Source organism: Schistocerca americana, chromosome 1 (genome assembly GCF_021461395.2).
Source record: "Schistocerca americana isolate TAMUIC-IGC-003095 chromosome 1, iqSchAmer2.1, whole genome shotgun sequence".
Taxonomy (NCBI): Eukaryota; Metazoa; Arthropoda; class Insecta; order Orthoptera; family Acrididae; genus Schistocerca; species Schistocerca americana.
Window position 1 is genome coordinate 499,049,736 of NC_060119.1, and position 22,955 is coordinate 499,072,690.

Here is a 22,955-nt window from a genome sequence, read left to right on the forward strand (position 1 = left end):
GGGAAAAACCCACCGTGGTACAGCAACAAAGTTAGGAAACTACTGCGAAAGCAAAGAGAGCTCCACTCCAAGTTTAAACGCAGCCAAAACCTCTCAGACAAACAGAAGCTAAACGATGTCAAAGTTAGCGTAAGGAGGGCTATGCGTGAAGCGTTCATTGAATTCGAAAGTGAAATTCTATGTACCGACTTGACAGAAAATCCTAGGAAGTTCTGGTCTTACGTTAAATCAGTAAGTGGCTCGAAACAGCATATCCAGACACTACGGGATGATGATGGCATTGAAATAGAGGATGACACGCGTAAAGCTGAAATACTAAACACCTTTTTCCAAAGCTGTTTCACAGAGGAAGACCGCACTGCAGTTCCTTCTCTAAATCCTCGCACAAACGAAAAAATGGCTGACATCGAAATAAGTGTCCAAGGAATAGAAAAGCAACTGGAATCACTCAATAGAGGAAAGTCCACTGGACCTGACGGGATACCAATTCGATTCTACACTGAGTACGCGAAAGAACTTGCCCCCCTTCTAACAGCCGTGTACCGCAAGTCTCTAGAGGAACGGAGGGTTCCAAATGATTGGAAAAGAGCACAGATAGTCCCAGTCTTCAAGAAGGGTCGTCGAGCAGATGCGCAAAACTATAGACCTATATCTCTTACGTCGATCTCTTGTAGAATTTTAGAACATGTTTTTTGCTCGCGTATCATGTCATTTCTGGAAACCCAGAATCTACTATGTAGGAATCAACATGGATTCCGGAAACAGCGATCGTGTGAGACCCAACTCGCTTTATTTGTTCATGAGACCCAGAAAATATTAGATACAGGCTCCCAGGTAGATGCTATTTTTCTTGACTTCCGGAAGGCGTTCGATACAGTTCCGCACTGTCGCCTGATAAACAAAGTAAGAGCCTACGGAATATCAGACCAGCTGTGTGGCTGGATTCAAGAGTTTTTAGCAAACGGAACACAGCATGTTGTTATCAATGGAGAGACGTCTACAGACGTTAAAGTAACCTCTGGCGTGCCACAGGGGAGTGTTATGGGACCATTGCTTTTCACAATATATATAAATGACTTAGTAGATAGTGTCGGAAGTTCCATGCGGCTTTTCGCGGATGATGCTGTAGTATACAGAGAAGTTGCAGCATTAGAAAATTGTAGCGAAATGCAGGAAGATCTGCAGCGGATAGGCACTTGGTGCAGGGAGTGTATTGCGAATACATAGAAAGAAGGATCCTTTATTGTATGATTATATGATAGCGGAACAAACACTGGTAGCAGTTACTTCTGTAAAATATCTGGGAGTATGCGTGCGGAACGATTTGAAGTGGAATGATCATATAAAATTAATTGTTGGTAAGGCGGGTACCAGGTTGAGATTCATTGGGAGAGTGCTTAGAAAATGTAGTCCATCAACAAAGGAGGTGGCTTACAAAACACTCGTTCGACCTATACTTGAGTATTGCTCATCAGTGTGGGATCCGTACCAGATCGGTCTGACGGAGGAGATAGAGAAGATCCAAAGAAGAGCGGCGCGTTTCGTCACAGGGTTATTTGGTAACCGTGATAACGGTACGGAGATGTTTAATAAACTCAAGTGGCAGACTCTGCAAGAGAGGCGCTCTGCATCGCGGTGTAGCTTGCTCGCCAGGTTTCGAGAGGGTGCGTTTCTGGATGAGGTATCGAATATATTGCTTCCCCCTACTTACACCTCCCGAGGAGATCACGAATGTAAAATTAGAGAGATTAGAGCGCGCACGGAGGCTTTCAGACAGTCGTTCTTCCCGCGAACCATACGCGACTGGAACAGGAAAGGGAGGTAATGACAGTGGCACGTAAAGTGCCCTCCGCCACACACCGTTGGGTGGCTTGCGGAGTATCAATGTAGATGTAGATGTAGAATCTGCAACGGTGTTGTCAAGACGCGAGGTAAGTGGAAATTTTGATTACGGCCATATAATTGTTGTACTTCCGTTTCCTATTTAATACAAAGGCAAGTTGCATTCAGATCAGTTACAGTTCAGTTAAAATTACGTTCTGTTTAGTCAAAGGTTATCATACGAATGTAACTTCGATAACAGTTTATGAATACATGGTTTTTGGTAATACGTGGATTTTATAGAGTGGGAGGTAAAGTTGGTCTAAATTTCATATTGAAACAAAAATATAGTTGGGAGGTTACATATGTCGACCTTCGTTAGTTCTTTTGGTAATACGTAATCACTTAGTGTAGGACTTCTCGAAAGCAAAAATACCGCTGCACTAATTTTACTAATGTTGTACTTCTTTTTCAGGCAATTCATTCAAAATTGTGTCCAATTTGAGAAAATTTTGTGTCGTGTGACGATTATCGATTACTTCGTTACGTAATCAGTTACCATAATAGTACAGGTTCTGTGAGGATTTCTTTCATCATTTGCGTGCAAGATAGTAGAATTTCGTTTGTTTGGGCGTTGTAAGCGTTTTGTTTTTCCAAGAAATAGTGTCTCATCATGGTTGGTACACCAAAAACAGTAAGTAAGTTCGTCACAGCACAAGACAACACAGTGAGTTGCAAGATAACGAGTCGGTACAGGATGAGATAAAACACCTTGAGCAATTAGCAAATACCAATAGTTTACATGAGAATGGTTTATATGAGATTGCAGGAAATTGCGCAGATCCACAATTATTATCAGTTTTATTTGTTACTATTATTTACATTTTATGGCTTTCATTGGACCACTCTAGCCAAATTTATACAAAGAATTTTTCAGTTTCCTGTCAGCCCAGTACTTCATTCTCTCGGATCTCATCCTTCTTTCTTCATCGGAGATCACCCTTCCTATTGTCTGTTTGTTGATTCACGTTTGCAGTCTGGTTTGTTTGTCTGTGAGTTTCCTGATTTTGTCAGTTTTGTTTCTTCCAGTGTAATCTGTGGCTCATCCATATCTTCCTTGATTTCTGTAATCCACTTAATGTTGCACTTACTATTCCACAATTATTCTATTATTATCCTGATTATCCTGTTCTCTGGTGCTCTGATTAGATGCCCGAAAAATGAAATGCGTTTGTTCCTGATTGTACTCAACACCGGTTCTGCTTCCTTGTAGATTGTTTCATTTGTAGCTACTCTCCAGTGTCCATCTTTCTGGTACGATTTGTTGTTGCGCGTTCTGATGATTCTTCTCTCTGTTTTGAGTATTTTGTCTATTTGTGCAGTGTTTGTTGTTTTGAAAATGTCTTCTCTTGCATAAGTTATTTCTAGTTGAGTGACTGTTTTTGTAGTGTTTTTATTTTGTTGCTATTGACATGCTGTTTTTGTTGTAGGTGTTCTTGGTGATATCTACATCTACATACATACTCCGCTAGCCACCAAGCCTTGTGTGGCGGAGGGCACAATTCGCGCCAAGGTCATATTCCCCCCCTCCCCCCCCCCCCCTTCTGTTCCACTCCTGGATCGCGCGAGGGAAAAACGACTGTCTGAACGCCTCAGTACGAGCTCTAATTTCCCTTATCTTTGAATGGTGATCGCTGCGCGATCAGAAAGTTGGTGGTAAAAGTATATGCTCTACATTCTCGGGGAAGATCGGATTTCTGAATTTAATGAGCAGCCCCTTCCGTTTAGCGCGTCGTCTATCTGCAAGTGTGTCCCACTTCAAACTATCTATGAGATTTGTAACGCTATCGCGATAGCTAAATGTACCAGTCACGAATTTTGCCGCTCTTCTTTGGACCTTCTCAATCTCTTGAATGAGACCCAACTGGTAAGAGTCCCATACGGACGAACAATACTGTAAGACAGGACGAATCAACGTATTGCAAGCAATTTCCTTTGTTGAAGGATTGCATCGTTTCAGGATTCTACCAACAGACCGAAATCTAGAGCTCGCCTTGCCCGTTACTTTTGTAAACTGATCATTCAATTTGTGATCGTTTCGAATAGTCACACCCAGATGCTTGACGGATGTTACCGCTTAGAAAGACCGGGCATTTATTTTGTACTCGTACATTAATGGGGATTTTCACCTTGTTATACGCAGTAGGTTACACTTACTAACATTGAGAGATAACTGCCAGTCATTACACCATGCACTTATTTTCTGCAAATCCTCATTGATTTGTTCACAACTTTCGTGTGATACTACTTTCCTGTAGACTACAGCCTTATCGTCAAACAGTCTAATGACGCTGTCAATACCATCAATCAGATCGTTTATGTAAATCGTCCCCCCCCCCCCCCCCCCAGAACCATGGACCTTGCCGTTGGTGGGGAGGCTTGCGTGCCTCAGCGATACAGATAGCCGTACCGTAGGTGCAACCACAACGGAGGGGTATCTGTTGAGAGGCCAGACAAATGTGTGGTTCCTGAAGAGGGGCAGCAGCCTTTTCAGTAGTTGCAGGGGCAACAGTCTGGATGATTGACTAATCTGGCCTTGTAACACTAACCAAAACGACCTTGCTGTGCTGGTACTGTGAACGGCTGAAAGCAAGGGGAAACTACAGCCGTAATTTTTCCCGAGGGCATGCAGCTTTACTGTATGGTTAAATGATGATGGCGTCCTCTTGGGTAAAATATTCCGGAGGTAAAATAGTCCCCATTCGGATCTCCGGGCGTGGACGACTCAGGAGGACGTCGTTATCAGGAGAAAGAAAACTGGCGTTCTACGGATCGGAGCGAGGAATGTCAGATCCCTTAATCGAGCAGGTAGGTTAGAAAATTTAAAAAGGGAGATGGATAGGTTAAAGTTAGATATAATTGGAATTAGTGAAGTTCGCTGGCAGGAGGAACAAGACTTTTGGTCAGGCGAATACAGGGTTATAAATACAAAATCAAATAGGGGTAATGCAGGAGTCGGTTTAATAATGAATTAAAAAATAGGAGTGCGGGTAAGCTACTACAAACAGCATAGTGAACGCATTATTGTGGCCAATAGACACGAAGCCCACGTCTACTATAGTAGTACAAGTTTATATGCCGACTAGCTCTACAGATGATGAAGAAATCGAAGAAATGTGTGATGAAATAAAAGAAATTATTCAGATAGTGAAGGGAGAAGAAAATTTAATAGTCATGGGTGACTGGAATTCGGTAGTAGGAAAAGGGAGAGAAGGAAACATAGTAGGTGAATATGGATTGGGGCTAAGAAATGAAAGAGGAAGCCGCCTTGTAGAATTTTGCACAGAGCACAACTTAATCATAGCTAACACTTGGTTCAAGAATCATAAAAGAAGGTTGTATGCATGGAAGAAGCCTGGAGATACTGACAGGTTTCAGATAGATTACATAATGGTAAGACAGAGATTTAGGAACCAGGTTTTAAATTGTAAGACATTTCCAGGGGCAGATGTTGACTCTGACCACAATCTATTGGTTATGAACTGTAGATTAAAACTGAAGAAACTGCAAAAAGGTGGGAATTTAAGGAGATGGGACCTGGATAAACTGAAAGAACCAGAGGTTGTACAGAGTTTCAGGGAGAGCATAAGGGAACAATTGACAGGAATGGGGGAAAGAAATACAGCAGAAGAAGAATGGGTAGCTTTGAGAGATGAAGTAGTGAAGGCAGCAGAGGACCTAGCAGGTAAAAAGACAAGGGCTAGTAGAAATCCTTGGGTAACAGAAGAAATATTGAATTTAATTGATGAAAGGAGAAAATATAAAAATGCAGTAAATGAAGCAGGCAAAAAGGAATATAAACGTCTCAAAAATGAGATCGAAGGAAGTGCCAAATGGCTAAGCAGGGATGGATAGAGGACAAATGTCAGGATGTAGAAGTTTATCTCACTAGGGGTAAGATAGATACTGCCTATAGGAAAATTAAAGGGACCTTTGGAGAAAACAGAACCACTTGTATGAATATCAAGAGCTCAGATAGAAACCCAGTTCTAAGCAAAGAAGGAAAAGCAGAAAGGTGGAGGGAGTATATAGAGGGTCAATACAAGGGCAATGTACTTGAGGACAATATTATGGAAATGGAAGAGGATGTGTGTCTCGCATGACAGCTGTTTCCTAAGACCGTGCTTGTTTCTGCAGATGAGCTTCTCAGAGTCTAGAAAGGTCATTACGTCAGAAAACAAAATATGTTCCATGATTCTACAACAAACAGATGTCAGTGAATTTGGGCGGTAATTACGTGTATCCGATTTTCTCCCCTTTTTATAGACCGCTTTGACCTGGGCCTTCTACCAGTCCCATGGAACTTCTCGCTGTTACAATGATCTCTGATACATGATGGATAAGAATGGAGCTATATTTGTAGCATAGTCAACATAAAATCTAACCGGGATACCGTCTGGGCCAGATGCCTTTCTGGCATCTAAGGATCTTAACTGTTTTAGAATCCCAGATATGCTAAACTCTGTCAGCCATCCTTGCGTTTGTTCGATAAATGAAAGGGGGAATGGTGCTGCAGTCCTCTACCGTAAACGAGGTTTTGAAAGTTAAGTTTGGAATTTCGGTCTTCTGTTTATCATCATCCGTTACATTACCCGTACTGTCAGGAAGAGAAGGTATTGAATTATTTGTAGCCTTTATAGATTTTACGTACTACCAAATTTTTTGGGGTTATTTTTAGAATCTGCAGATAAAATATTACTTTCAAATTCGTTAAAATAATCTCTCATTGACCTCCTTCCAGCTGCTTCGATTTCGCATAATTTGTTTGTCAGTGGGGCAGTGACTACATTTAAAACGACTGTGCAAAATTCCCTGCTTTCTCAGCAACTTCCTAATATGTTTCTTGTACCAAGGTGGATCCTTTCCATCCCCTATATTTTTGCTACGCAATTACTTTTCCAGCACGTGGTGGACAATACTTTTAAACTCCGCCCAAAGATGCTCAATATCTTTGTGTCCCGCGGTGAAAGCTTGGAGATGACTATGAAGATATTCATTAATGACACTTTTATTTGCTTTCCAAAAGAAGAAAACTTTACGCTGTTTCTTCTTTTTTCCACTGACGTAGATATGATATATTCTGCTCTAGTCAATTTGTTTATTCTGTTATGCCATGTTGGCTTTTCATTGAGGTTATATGTAATGATTTCTCCCAGATATTTAACTTTATCTACAATTTTCGTTTCTTCATTTCCTATGGCAATTTTGTTTATGAATGGTGGGTCAGTTAACGTGATGACTTTTTTCAAAGAATATTCCAAGACCAATTTCCTGTACTATCTCCTGTAGTGAGATAACTTGTTTGGTTTCCTGAATACTGTTGGACAAGAGAGCAAGGTCATCAGCAAATCCTAGACAGTTTAAACTTACGCAATCTTTGGGTCTTCCAATTTGGATGTTATTTGGGTTAATCTTGAACCATTCCCTCATTATGTATTCTACAGCACAGTTGAACAGCAGGGGTGCCAAGCAATCTCCTTGTCTTAAACTTGTTTTTATGATGAATGTCTCAGAGAGTTCCCCCCTGAACTTGACTTTTGATACAGTGTTGGTTAAGGTGAGTTCTATCAATTTGATTAATATTGTATGGAGCCCGAAATTTAACAGTTAAGCGAACAATAATGAAACTGAACAAACGATGTGAAATGAACACGTAAATTGTGAAGCTGAGTCTGTCGGCGATAAGTCGCCACAGTCTTGCGAAAGCTAACAAAAGTCACCACTGCCGTGCAGCTGGTAACAGACAGAACAGAAACAGGTTTTGTGTCAATGTCTTTTGAACGAACATGACACACAGCACCTTTAGTGAACAGTTGTATAAAACCACACTGCGCGAATACGACAAACTTTCCAGAATCAATTCGTCAGATGCTTAAGGAAACACAAGATGAGAATAGAAAATAACACGAAGAAAATACTAAATAAGTTCTGGAAAAAATAAAAAATAAAGAACACAGAAAGAGGAAAGAAAATCACGGGAAGAAACGAAATTTAAAATACAAAATTTATCAGTTTAGGTTAGGGAAGAAATTAAAAAGACCTTCAATCAATAATTAACATTTTGAAACTACAATACGTGACCGTGAGCACGAAAACTTGAAGACAAGTCAGTGTAATGATAAGGACGAATTGTTAGCTAAAATCAGCACCGTAGCCCTCAGTGCGACAGTTACACAGATAAACGAACATCCTAAGACAACGATAAAAGAAATTGGAAAACAAGTGGAAATTGTTGACACTAAATTCTGAAGAACAAAAAGAACAGTTGAACACAAAGAAAAAGTTGATGACCTGACAAAGAAAATGGCGAATTTGTCAACCAATGCAGACAGAGATTCAAATGACACAATGCCAGTACAATCTTCAGACTCGGCAGAATATCAATCATTAATAAATTTTTAAGAAAACCAAGAGAAAATTGATCGAGGAAAAAATGAATGAAATAATCTTTTAGCATTGTTGCCCGGGAGGCCCTATTCCGGTTCGGCCGTCAAACGCGTCTTATTTCAGTCGACGCCACATTAGGCGAGTTGAGTGTCGATGATGAGGATGAAATGAAAACACAACGCCCAGTCCACGAGCGGAGAAAATCTCCAACCCGGCCGGGAATCGAACCCGGGCCCGCTGCATGGAAGGCCGTAGCTAAGCAGGTGGACATTAATCGAGAAAATAACCCTTATAGGAACAGTACTAATGCGAACTCGAGCGTCTTGAAACAAAGCTTAACCGCGACGACGAAAAAGACGAATTTGACTGTATACATTCATATTCAGAAAGCTTCCGTGCCCATACAAATTTATGGCATTTAGGTGACGTTTCGCGAGAACACAGTTTCTGTTGCAGTCGAAACAGTAAGGACTTGGCGGCATACCAGCGAAGCTTTGTGAATACAGAAAGTTTACAGTTACGTATATTTACAATCATTTTCACGCAGAAAACTTACGCGATTACTTTCTTATAAAAAAATACACTTACCCACAAGACAGTGAACAATCCGCGCGCAATTATACTGAGCATTGGAGAAAAGATAATTACGAAAAGAAGTGACAATCTGAATTCCATGCATTTGATTACGTACAAATGTAGGTAGGGGACCGATTATACTTTTTGGATGCTTCGTTTGGCGAACGATGACTTCCTGAGCAGGTTGCTAAATGTTTTTCAGTTTCTTTGTACACCAGCCTTCTCTTACTATCCATTTAGTTGATAAGTATAAGGAATTTTCTTGTACTATCCTAATGTAAATATGTTGAAAGTAATTTTAGTGACTTAAGAGATACGGTTAAGAATGTGTCTCATTGGCGACAAAGTACATTCCGGTACATACAAACTGAAAACTTTGATTACATGCAGTTAATGACAGCAACACAACCGTTTAAAAATGTTAAAAAGAACAATCATTCGCATGAAATAAATATTTGATCCCGTTAGCAAAAGATATAGAGAAAAACAACAGGCATTTTCGTTGAACTTCGACTGTGGCACATACGTAACAATACGCAAAAGGAACGTACTACAGCCGGCCGAAGTGGCCGTGCGGTTAAAGGCGCTGCAGTCTGGAACCGCAAGACCGCTACGGTCGCAGGTTCGAATCCTGCCTTGGGCATGGATGTTTGTGATGTCCTTAGGTTAGTTAGGTTTAACTAGTTCTAAGTTCTAGGGGACTAATGACCTCAGCAGTTGAGTCCCATAGTGCTCAGAGCCATTTGAACCATTTGAACGTACTACAGAACAGCGCCGGCCGGTGTGGCCAAGCGGTTCTAGGCGCTTCAGTCTGGAACCGCGCGACCGCTACGGTCTCAGGTTCGAATCCTGCCTCGGGCATGGGTGTTTGTGATGTCCTTAGGTTAGTTAGGTTTAAGTAGTTTTAAGTTCTAAGGGACTGATGACCTCAAAGCTTAAGTCCCATAGTGCTCAGAGCCATTTGAACCATTTGAACAGAACAGCGACTTGCAATTCCGGCAGTACGTAATGAGTCACTTTATGCAAAATATGCCGCTGTTACAGCACTAAATGTTGATCACTTCTAGAAATATCTGGTACATCTTACTGATCGTCACAGAAATTCTCTCAGTAAACATTTTCTGATATGAAATTTTTGGAAGTGAAACACAAATTAGCGAAACAAGTACAAAGCTTTGAACGCGACCACTTTTAAGACAGCAGTAGCAGTCATGAGTCATAAAATGAGAGATTTAGCACCAGTTCTGATGAGGTTTACAGATTAAGGAGATAGAAGTTGTGTTGTCCAGATGAAAAGTGTGTTTTGAAGCTAACAGTAATACTGATGAACTGCAATTTATGAAGGATTTTCTACCAGTTCAAGGAATAATTACAGCTTGTTAAAAGCAAAATTGTGTTGTCTGAAGGAAATTATCAGCGTCCGAGGTGATATGTAATTTGCGGAGATTTTCTTTTCACGATCAGTTGGACAGTAATGAAGGCTTGTTTGCTCAGTAGCGTTATTAATGAAGTGTGATTGTGGACTATTTCACATGTAAGCATTGATTAATGAAACAGAGCAGAGAGTATTTACTATCGATTACTTACAAGATATGAGGATATTAGAGATGTGAGGTTATTGTAATGATGATACATTAGAGATAATATTGAAGGTCTTAATAAATACTTATGATGATGATTATGAGGATAATGATCATAATATATTAGAAAAATGCTATGGTTAGGAATTATGATGTGTCATGAGGAATGAGTAGGTAATGGTTAGGGCATATGTTAAGGACCCTGTTTCTGATGAAGTTCATTTTCCTTTGCATGGATGTATTTCATTAGCATGCATGAAGTAGAGGGATTTTGATGAATAGTAATGTGGTTAGTAGCACAACAGAGATATGAAATGGTAAGTAACGCGCGCGTGGTAAAAGGCAACACACTATTCTCTGAAGCGGTATCCATATGAGAGAACTACATTTACCTAGTCCTAAAATATTTATTGCGTTGCAGCGCCCACCAACAATTGGCGGTAAATAATGCTGTTCCACCGTATGACAAGCGACTCCTTTCGCTCGGCAAGCAGATTTTGAAAAGCGTCGGTCGATTATCGTCGAACAACAAACTTCATTTATCTTGCAACAACTCGAGCGATTTTCTGCCACGACGCGTGTTGTGGTCTTCAGCCCAAGGACTGGTTTGGTGCAGCTCTCCATGTTACTCTATCGACTGAAAGCTGCGTACGCTAAACAAACCACTATGAACTTTGAAATTTCATCTAGAATCTGAATAATAATAAATAATTTTTAATAAAATGAACACACAGTATTTTTTTACACCAGTTCTGAGAGATTACACAGGTTATCATTAGTGTGTTGCTCACTTTATAAATATTTGTGGTTTTATACAGTGATGAAAATACAGAGTCATATATCATTTTCTACCTCTTTTGCTGATACATACAGATTGTTAAGAGTAATAGGTCTTTGGATGTAAGACGTTTTTGAGGATATATCGTGAGGTATTGATGCTGTGGTTACTGAACTGTAATATTTACGATTATAGCTATGAAGTGTTGTTTATGTGGAAATAAGTGGACAAAAGCAGAGCAGGGAATTGTTATTTGAAGTGTATATTTAGACGAATACAGTGAATATGATTAATGTTTTTTATTTTTATTTTATGGCCTTCATTGGACCACTCTAGTCAAAAATACAAAGTTGAAAACAAGTTGTTACACAGGGATACAATTTGGCTCAAGAATAACTTATGATATTTAGGTAATATAATTATTAGAGTCTATTCTTATATGAATTGTGTTTTGCTCTTCTGTCTGCCCAATATTTCTTCATTCTTTCATATATGTTCTTTCTTTCTTCATCTGAGACCACTCTTCCTGTACTCCTTTTATTGATTTTCATTTGTAGTCTGGTTTGTGGGTTTTGCAGTATTCTGGTTTTCTCTGTCTTGTTTTTTTAGGTCATCTACTGTAATTTGGAGTTCTTTTATATCTTCCTTAATTTCTGTGATCCATTTAATGTCGCTCTTGCTGTTCCACAATTTTTGTATTATTTTTTTACTAATTCTGTTTTCTGGAGTCTCATCAGATGTCCAAAGAATGAGATGCGTTTCTTCCTGATCGTGCTCATGACTGGTTCTATTTTCTTATATACTGTTTCATTTGTTGCTATTCTCCAATGTCCATGTATTTTATACTGTTCATTTTACATGTCCTAATTCTTCTTCTTTCTATTTTTAGTATTCTGTCAGTTTCTGCTGTATTAGTTGTTTTGAAGATAGTTTCAGATGCATACGTTATTTCCGGTTGTGTAACTGTTTTATAGTGTTTTAATTTTGCATCTATAGATACGCTTTTTTTGTTGTATGTAGTTTTGGTAATGTAATTTGCGTAGTTCAGTTTGTTTATTCTATTGTGTCATGATGGTTTCTCATTTAAATTATATGTTATTATTTCACCTAAATATTTAAATGTATCAACAATTTTGATTTCCTGTTCTCCTATTGTAATTTTGTTTGCAAGTGGTGGATCAGTTAGCATAATCTCCGTTTTTTTCAAATGATATTCTAAGGCCTACTTTCTCTGCTATTTCTTGTAGTGATTTCACTTGTTGTCTGGCTTCTTTAACGGTGTTGGCTAGGAGAGCAAGATCATCAGCGAATCCCAAGCAGTTTAAGCTAATATCATCTTTTGCACTTCCAATTCTTATCATCTTTGGATTGTCCTTGTTCCAGTCTCTCATTATGTACTCCAGTGCACAGTTGAACAGTAATGGTGATAGGCAGTCACCTTGTCTTAAGCCTGTTTTTATGAGGAATGGTTCCGAAATTTCTCCTCTAAACTTCACTTTTGATTTGGTGTTAGTTAGAGTGAGTTGTATTATTTTGATTAGTTTTAGATGGAGTCCCAGATTTCTCAAAATTTTGAGTACTGATGGTCTGTGGAGACAGTCATATGCCTTCTTAAAATCTACAGATGTTATCTGCTCTGCACAGCTTCTCCATGGTCTGAAACCTCCCCGATATTCACCTAACTCCTGTTCTAATTGCTCCTTGATTCTTTAATTGTTGTAATAGGATAATTAGATTATTGTTGTTGAGGTACATAAGAAGACAATTATGAGATTTGTAATGCAGACTGTAATAGAATGAGGCAATGATTATGATTGTTAATGAAGAGAAAGAGTGAGTAATGGTTAGGGCTTAGGGAACTCGTTTCTTATTAGTCAGTTTTATGCGACATGGATGCATTTCGTGTTTATAAGCTTAAAAGTAAAGTTTTTGAGAAGATGTGGTTGGATGACAACAGTGAATGAAGGTAACGTGACTTAAGACAACACAGTTATTTCTTTGATGTGGAGTTTATAATTATCTGATGCAATTCATTCAACCTTGGTTCTAAACATATATTGCCTTTTTTTCATCGGAACAACACAACATGCAACAGTTATACGTTACAATAATTGGAGAAGTGTTTATTTTTCTCTCCATTTGTGCACGAAAAATCGTTGTAAAAAGATACGGCTCAGCATTGATTGCTACTCTGAACCGTGACTCTTTTATTGTATGGTTCCTTACTGTACTTTTATGATTTGTCTCTGAGTTAGTTTATCGATGGGTTTGCTTTTCTGATTTGTATATAGCTATATTCACAAAAAATTTAACTTCCACTGTATTCTATAGAACTAATCTGTCTTTTCTTTTTCTAATAGATAAGTAACGTTTATGTATAAAACGCTGTCATAACAGTCGACTTGTTCGGGAAATTTTAAATTTTGGAAGTGAATATGAAATTCATCACCAGCGAGGTGTCACATGGACAGACAATGTAAAGGAAGTATGTGGGATACTAATGATGATGTTTCTTACTTTTCAGCTTTACATAACCATTTTTCTTTTATGTTTAAGCTTTTTTGCCATGGCATAGTGTAATATTCTTTTATATCTATTTTTCTATTAGCATGTGTGACACTGCAAACTATCTTCTTGTATTAACATATCATGTAACATAATAACCTGCATTGCTTTAACTTAAGGACTTTTGAGGTTGTATTTGCCTTTTCACTTCCATCAATCATTGAGTTTTTTCGTAAAGCATATTCTCTGCATAAACTATTGTTATAGGATGCGTCACTATTATTATAATATTTAAGTATAGTACTGTAGGGAGCTTCCATAACTCATTTAATATGTATAAGTATTCATGAAAGATGTGTAAGGAGGAAACAAAGAGAAGTAGGTTAGGGAGGGAAAAGATGGAGTGGCTAGGTAGAGCAAAGGTGACAAGCGGTTAGATGGAGCAATGGGGCTAAATAATATGACGTAATGAGTACGTGTGAAGCATAGCAGAAAGAAGCAAAAAGTACAGTAAACAGTGATATTTGTTGAAAGTGTGATAAAATTATAGGCAAAAGGATTAAAATGTGCAAGAACTAAAGGGTGAAATATAAGCAGACAGCATGCTAATTACTGACCACAGTAGGTATAATCATAGACTGACGTTTGACAAGCTGAATAAAGTGTTCTTTGATGTGAACCTTGGTCACTACATACTTCATGTTTTCCAAATTATAGTCGTGTTCTTCCTATCTTGCGTGTGACCACTATCCCGATGTGTTTATTTCTCATGTGTGACCACTATCCTGACGTGTCTTTTTCCACCTTACTCCCTACACTTTTGTGTGTTTTTACGGATTTGTGCATACATATTTATTCCAGTAGATTTAGGTCTGTACATCGTTTTACATTTTGCATAGACAGTGATACTTTACAGCAGCAACATCGTGTAATAACGTTGCGGACTAGCAATAAGTTATGACTATTCTCACACTCGTGCACGCTTCAGTAAGAGCGAACGAGTCGACGACTATGAAGCGACCACAGCGCCACAGTTCTCAGACTCGTCATACCCGCAGAACTGCAGTGGAAACGAAGAATGACCGTTAAGCACAGATGTAACACCGGCGCCTTTATTTTTTAAGTATGCAGCTCGCAATATTAGACTTGTACTTGTTCTGTTTCTGATCTCTGGCGGTGAGTTGCACGAGGTCGTCGATTGTCGGCGGCTTCTCATTCTTCTCAATTACGAATTGTGGCAAATCCGTGTACAAGACACCCTCAAAACTAGAACAAATCCGGGGAAACCCGTATGTAAGGCAACCCTGGCTATAGCCAACAGAAGTGAATGGTAACTACCGATGTTAATTCCTTACCAGTTTCAAATATACGTTTCTATTTATAAGAGTTGTTAACGCTTAATAGCTTCTGAAGAAGGATAAGTTATGCACACCCTAAACCCATAAAGAATAAATACCATTTGTAACTACTGGCTGTAGCTGACTCCTTCGTCGAATCAAAAATATAGTGGAGGAATTATAGTAGGCACTTGAAAAGTTGGCCAGTTACTTCAGGGGTGAAACTGGGTCAGGGACAGGCGGATTTGTCTTTGTGGGGAGTGAGGACGTGACAGTGAAATTGTTTTCTTGTTTGTCTTTCAGTTCTGACAGCTGATGGGAGCTGCTATCGTATAAATTTGAAATTCTGGTAATATGAATTCGTGAAAGCGCATTATAGGGGTGGTCGTCTTCAAATCTGATAATTATACTGTAGGAAACACTGCATCCAGACACAAGTTCTTTTGAAATGATTTTATTGTATCATTACTAGTTTCGAGCCTGAGCGCATCATTGTTTCACCTTTAATAAAAAAACTTATGAACAGGATGATGGCCTTCAAATGGGCAATTGCCAAGCTATTCTGCTAGCCAACATTTACATAAATCACTTAGAAATATTCTTTTTCAATGCCAATTTGACAATAAAGAAAAAATAATATATTACAAACGCTGTGTGGCTCACACAGTTATTTGATGGAGCAGTGGAAGAAAATGATCAGTTTACAGAAGAGCTTAACAAACATCACCAAATCTAAAATTTACTTTGTGCATGAAACTGATAATGGCATAAATTTCTTGGATCTAAAAATTAATAGACACAATCATAAACATTAATTTAAAATGTATAGAAAACCCACTACAACAAATTATACACTCAACAGCTCATCATGTCAGCCCAAGCAACACAAAATGGCATATTGTAGGAAAATGCTCAACAGAATGGAAAAAAAATCTCTTTGTACACTGAAGATAAACTATAAGAACTAAAAAAATATCAAACTAACAGGCCACAACAATGGTTACAGCTGTGACACACTCATTAAACTTCACAATAGTATAAAAACAAACTTAATAACAAAGGTAGGTCTTAAGCTCACCCCCTCAAAAAATAAATAAAATAAAAAAACAGCACTTTAGCGGAAACAGCTCCTCAAAACTCTGGCCAAACTGGTATGAGTTTCAGCATAGGGTACCGTGATGACATGGATGCTCTCAGGCTCAACAACCTAAATAAGTCAACTTCCGCCACTTACTTGGCCCAACAAGGAAATACAGAGATAAACATCGAAAAAAACTTAGAGATACAGATGAATTTTTAGAGGAGTTACAAATTTATAACTACATCCACTATGAACCTGACTGCATGCTGAATGACCAACTAGAATTTAAAAAAACGAATATACCTCCAAAATTTCGTACAACTCCTATAATTTGAAATGTTAGAATAACAGTTAATTGGCAGAGAGAAAATTCTTCATTGGGCATTACCAACATCTTTCAAAGCTAAATAATTAGACGTTCTGTATAAAATTACCTGTGCTGCGAAGAAGTATCTTTGACGTAACTCCAGAAGTATGCCATATCTGAACACATATCATGTGGTACATGTAATCAGCAGTCGATGTAAACAAATGTATCTACCATCTCGTAATTAGTTCAGTTCATTGATCAGTATGGGTTGTAAAAGAAAATCAAACCTCTGCGTTCTAATATGTAAAGAACGGTATTTGAGGAAGTAAAATGTATAGAGCATATGTAAGTTTAAAACTATGTAATTACAAAAACATTGTTATATTTTAGGACACAATTGTAAAACCTTTTGTAAACTAAAGATCACAAAAACTTTTTTATCTTTTAGGACACAAATGTCAATCTTAAAATAATTCAATTATACCATCTGACGAAGGGTTCAGGCCCGAATCTAGCAATGGTACCACAAAATCATTAAAAAAACTTGTGGCTAGTTGCAGTATTTCCTACAGTGTAATCTACGAAAACAGCTGCAGCGTTCTGCAACCAAATGGGTGGTACATATTTGTAGCAAGAAATATGAAATAAGACTTCATAATACCACGCAGTCAGCAGAAGGAAAATTACGTTCATAATATTTACTAAACATTTGTGATCGTATCTCATATTGCATAAAGCATTTAAATATGAGAACATTTACCGTTATTAATCAATTAATCATCCACCAACACAACAATATTTCGTCAGGCCATTACGCTGTCACAACTTCAGGATCACCGAGGGTGACAGCAATCAGAAACAGAGAACAGTTGATGCAAAGTGTTCCGAACGCTGCCGACTTTTAATGATAAGCACATGGGGCCAGCGAAGAACTTACCGCGCCATTACTATTGCTATTCTTTTGGGGACTCACAACATACTAATTTCTGTAGGTACATATGCGACCCGAGGAGCCACTTCACAATGCCAGAATATTTGACGATCAATGGTGTAGACTCTTCGAAGTGCATGGTCTTTCTTCACTCTTGCCCAACCAGTCACTCCCAACCCCGTTTCCTTCGCGTAAAACTTGTCGTTATTCTGTACGTAGTAGCAAGTGACTTCAGAGTACAATAGAGTTTTTGCAAATCGGTCGGTTTTGCATAATTCAAAGAAGGTCAGTAGTGTGATTTGTGGGGAGATCTTTTCAGCCACGTTTACGGACTTAAAAATAAACACACTGACCGTTTTACGGTGGACGGAAAGATGGTTGACTGTAGTGTATCTATCACGATTAGGAACGGCCAACATTTTCCAGACTGCTTCAGAACTGCTGATGTAACGACCACTTTCATAAAATTTTATGTCATCTTCTGGTTTTACAAGGAGAATTCTGCCTGATCACTATCCTTATTTACATGTTTACAAATGTATTTAATAGATATGACGGAATGCAGTACTCGACGTTAATTTGAGCACTGACAGTACATAAAAGTATTGGGTTGTAAGGTACCGCCCAACGGTTCATAGTTTTTACTGTCACCAGGTGACCTCCTTCAGTACTGTGGATATATGTCTTCACCCTTTTGGGTGTCTTTAAGAAATGATCTGAAGTACCTATTGTTGCAGTTGTTTCCTTTCATGCAAAATGAATTTCGGTTTAACCTACAACATGGTCCATGGATTATATTAGCCTTAACTATATCGTGAAGCATTGTGTCTTGTTCAGGATCGATTATGTCAGGGCTAATGGTTTGTTCGGATCACAACAATATGCGAACATGTAGTAATCCCCGCTTTTACGACTCCACAGAGAATATAAAATATTGCACTGGTCCGAACATATTTCCCTTAGTCAAGAGGTCCAGCATTTTCTTAAACTTAAGATGGAACGCTAAGGTGTCGTGACAGTCCAATTGGGATTACAGGTGAACGTTGTAAATAAATTACGACGGCCGTAATGGCGGACATAAGTCAAAGCGCCGTGAGTACGTTCATACAAATAACGTGGGCCATCAATGAAACATGAAGGCAGTGTCATCATCTGACCAAGCTGGGTAGCATCGGCATCCAATCTCGCAGCGGCGTCTTTGAGATGCGCAGAGGTATCCACTCTCAGTTGCGCCTGGGTGTTTCTCACATAGTTTAAGCTTTCAGTTTCTGTTTTAGCGTACATTTCAATTAAATATTGGCTAATAGAGACCTACAGTATATTAGATGGTTGTCTTCTCCTTGCCTAACTATTATACGGCAGGAGTAGAAATTTGCGGCAGCAAAAATATTTTTGAGGGGCAGTTTGGCCTCAGGGTCTAACTGGGGCAAATCTATAGAGTGCACATATCTGCCACGACAAAAAATCAACGCAGATTGTAGAGCGTAGTACCACAGATGGACTTCGTTGATGTGCTGCAATATATTGCCGTGGCTCTGGAAAAGCTGTCACTGTCGGGTAACAACAAGTTTGCATTGGGTGGATTAAAGCGACCATGATGGCTATTACTTACACTTTGAAAGAACCTTTCCTACAGCTGTTTTTACATGTTTGATGTAGTTGTTAACATCATGTAACATTTTTCAGAGATTTTGCTAATGTTATTTTCACGCCGGGAAAGCTGCTGCATCTCAAACTTACTCGTACTTCTCTTTCGTCCTCGCTCATAAAATCCGTTTGAAGAAACTGTGCTTCCTGCTTAAGTTCCGGTAACAGACTTCCTGCCAAATGACATACTTGCCCTTGAACCTTCAAGTCGGCATGAAACCGTCTTATTAATCTACTTGGTACCAAATGATGTCATTTGAAAATAGCCCCTGTACTCTCGAATACGATTTATGGAATGGACATGCTCTGGGTGCCAACCAGTAAGCAGACTAAAGAGGCTCGGGTGAAGCGTCAAAGGGCGGGAGCTGCACCTTGCCAACACTGCAGCACATTTCGTGAGCCTGTCCCTTCCACTTAAGGGTTTTACGGTATTTACATTATTAGCTCATAGTCCCTAAAACTACGTTACTATTGACCTCATAAAATACTTCCGAATTACTTCTCATAAACGAGTTAGATGTGGCTCCCCATTGGTGAGCGCGTTCCTTAACTTGCCTTCCAAGATTGTTTAGGTCATATCTTACATTCGCTGCCCTATGTTCTTTTGGCTTAATTCCATGGTACATTAGTGCTGCTCCTCTGTTCACTTATGGCCTATTTTCTATATATTTTTTGACGAATCCTTCAAATGCTTCCTCCTTGTAACATCAGTGAATATAGCACGACGTTCCCTACAACTATTGCAATAAGTGTAGTCAGAAGACATTGTCCGTAAATTGGATACAGCTGAGTCAGATGTAGTGTGTGTAACGCAGTCAGGTTGAATAACGAGTGTTATAATAGAAAAGTCATCATTTTGAGGTAAAACATACGCATCAAAATGACCACTAAAATGTTAAGCGTCAAGAGTAGCCTCGCCATAGGGTTACTTTCGTTCCGAATTTCCCACAAAGCTCTTCATTTTGATCACCCTGAGCACTACTGTTTACGCGTATTAGGCAACAAAAAAATCAGTATCTACATCTACATCTATACTCCGCGAGCCACCTTACGGTGTGTGGCGGAGGGTACTTATTGTACCACTATCTGATCCCCCCTTCCCTGTTCCATTCACGAATTGTGCGTGGGAAGAACGACTGCTTGTAAGTCTCCGTATTTGCTCTAATTTCTCGGATCTTTTCGTTGTGATCATTACGCGAGATATATGTGGGCGGTAGTAATATGTTGCCCATCTCTTCCCGGAATGTGCTCTCTCGTAATTTCGATAATAAACCTCTCCGTATTGCGTAACGCCTTTCTTGAAGTGTCCGCCACTGGAGCTTGTTCAGCATCTCCGTAACGCTCTCGCGCTGACTAAATGTCCCCATGACGAATCGCGCTGCTTTTCGCTGGATCATGTCTATCTCTTCTATTAATCCAACCTGGTAAGGGTCCCATACTGATGAGCAATACTCAAGAATCGGACGAACAAGCGTTTTGTAAGCTACTTCTTTCGTCGATGAGTCACATTTTCTTAGAATTCATCCTATGAATCTCAACCTGGCGCCTGCTTTTCCCACTATTTGTTTTATGTGATCATTCCACTTCAGATCGCTCCGGATAGTAACTCCTAAGTATTTTACGGTCGTTACCGCTTCCAATGATTTACCACCTATGGCATAATCGTACTGGAATGGATTTCTGCCCCTATGTATGCGCATTATATTACATTTATCTACGTTTAGGGAAAGCTGCCAGCTGTCGCACCATGCATTAATCCTCTGCAGGTCCTCCTGGAGTACGTACGAGTCTTCTGATGTTGCTACTTTCTTGTAGACAACCGTGTCATCTGCAAATAGCCTCACGGAGCTACCGATGTTGTCAACTAAGTCATTTATGTATATTGTAAACAATAAAGGTCCTATCACGCTTCCCTGCGGTACTCCCGAAATTACCTCTACATCTGCAGATTTTGAACCGTTAAGAATGACATGTTGTGTTCTTTCTTCTAGGAAATCCTGAATCCAATCACAAACCTGGTCCGATATTCCGTAAGCTCGTATTTTTTTCACTAAACGTAAGTGCGGAACCGTATCAAATGCCTTCCTGAAGTCCAGGAATACGGCATCAATCTGCTCACCAGTGTCTACGGCACTGTGAATTTCTTGGGCAAATAGGGCGAGCTGAGTTTCACATGATCTCTGTTTGCGGAATCCATGTTGGTTATGATGAAGGAGATTTGTATTATCTAAGAACGTCGTAATACGAGAACACAAAACATGTTCCATTATTCTACAACAGATTGACGTAAGCGAAATAGGCCTATAATTATTCGCATCTGATTTATGACCCTTCTTGAAAATGGGAACGACCTGCGCTTTCTTCCAGTCGCTAGGTACTTTACGTTCTTCCAGCGATCTACGATAAATTGCTGATAGAAAGGGGGCAAGTTCTTTAGCATAATCACTGTAGAATCTTAAGGGTATCTCGTCTGGTCCGGATGCTTTTCCGCTACTAAGTGATAGCAGTTGTTTTTCAATTCCGATATCGTTTATTTCAATATTTTCCATTTTGGCGTCCGTGCGACGGCTGAAGTCAGGGACCGTGTTACGATTTTCCGCAGTGAAACAGTTTCGGAACACTGAATTCAGTATTTCTGCCTTTCTTCGGTCGTCCTCTGTTTCGGTGCCATCGTGGTCAACGAGTGACTGAATAGGGGATTTAGATCCGCTTACCGATTTTACATATGACCAAAACTTTTTAGGGTTCTTGTTTAGATTGTTTGCCAATGTTTTATGTTCGAATTCGTTGAATGCTTCTCTCATTGCTCTCTTTACGCTCTTTTTCGCTTCGTTCAGCTTTTCCTTATCAGCTATGATTCGACTACTCTTAAACCTATGATGAAGCTTTCTTTGTTTCCGTAGTACCTTTCGTACATGATTGTTATACCACGGTGGATCTTTCCCCTCGCTTTGGACCTTAGCCGGTACGAACTTATCTAAGGCGTACTGGACGATGTTTCTGAATTTTTTCCATTTTTGTTCCACATCCTCTTCCTCAGAAATGAACGTTTGATGGTGGTCACTCAGATATTCTGCGATTTGTGCCCTATCACTCTTGTTAAGCAAATATATTTTCCTTCCTTTCTTGGCATTTCTTATTACACTTGTAGTCATTGATACAACCACTGACTTATGATCACTGATACCCTCTTCTACATTCACGGAGTCGAAAAGTTCCGGTCTATTTGTTGCTATGAGGTCTAAAACGTTAGCTTCACGGGTTGGTTCTCTAACTATCTGCTCGAAGTAATTCTCGGACAAGGCAGTCAGGATAATGTCACAAGAGTCTCTGTCCCTGGCTCCAGTTCTGATTGTGTGACTATCCCATTCTATACCTGGTAGATTGAAGTCTCCCCCTATTACAATAGTATGATCACGAAACTTCTTCACGACGTTCTGCAGGTTCTCTCTGAGGCGCTCAACTACTACGGTTGCTGATGCAGGTGGTCTATAGAAGCATCCGACTATCATATCTGACCCACCTTTGATACTTAACTTAACCCAGATTATTTCACATTCGCATTCGCTAATAACTTCACTGGATATTATTGAATTCTTTACTGCTATAAATACTCCTCCACCATTGGCGTTTATCCTATCCTTGCGGTATATATTCCATTCTGTGTCTAGGATTTCGTTACTGTTGACTTCCGGTTTTAACCAACTTTCCGTTCCTAATACTATATGCGCACTATTTCCTTCAATAAGAGATACTAATTCAGGAACCTTGCCCTGGATACTCCTGCAGTTTACCAATATTACGTTAACTTTTCCTGTTTTTGGTCTCTGAGGACGGACGTTCTTTATCAACGATGATAATGCCCTCTCTGGTAAGCCGTCAGGTATTTTATCGTTCCGCCCAAGGGGGGGTCCCTCTAACCTAAAAAACCCCCGTGTGCAC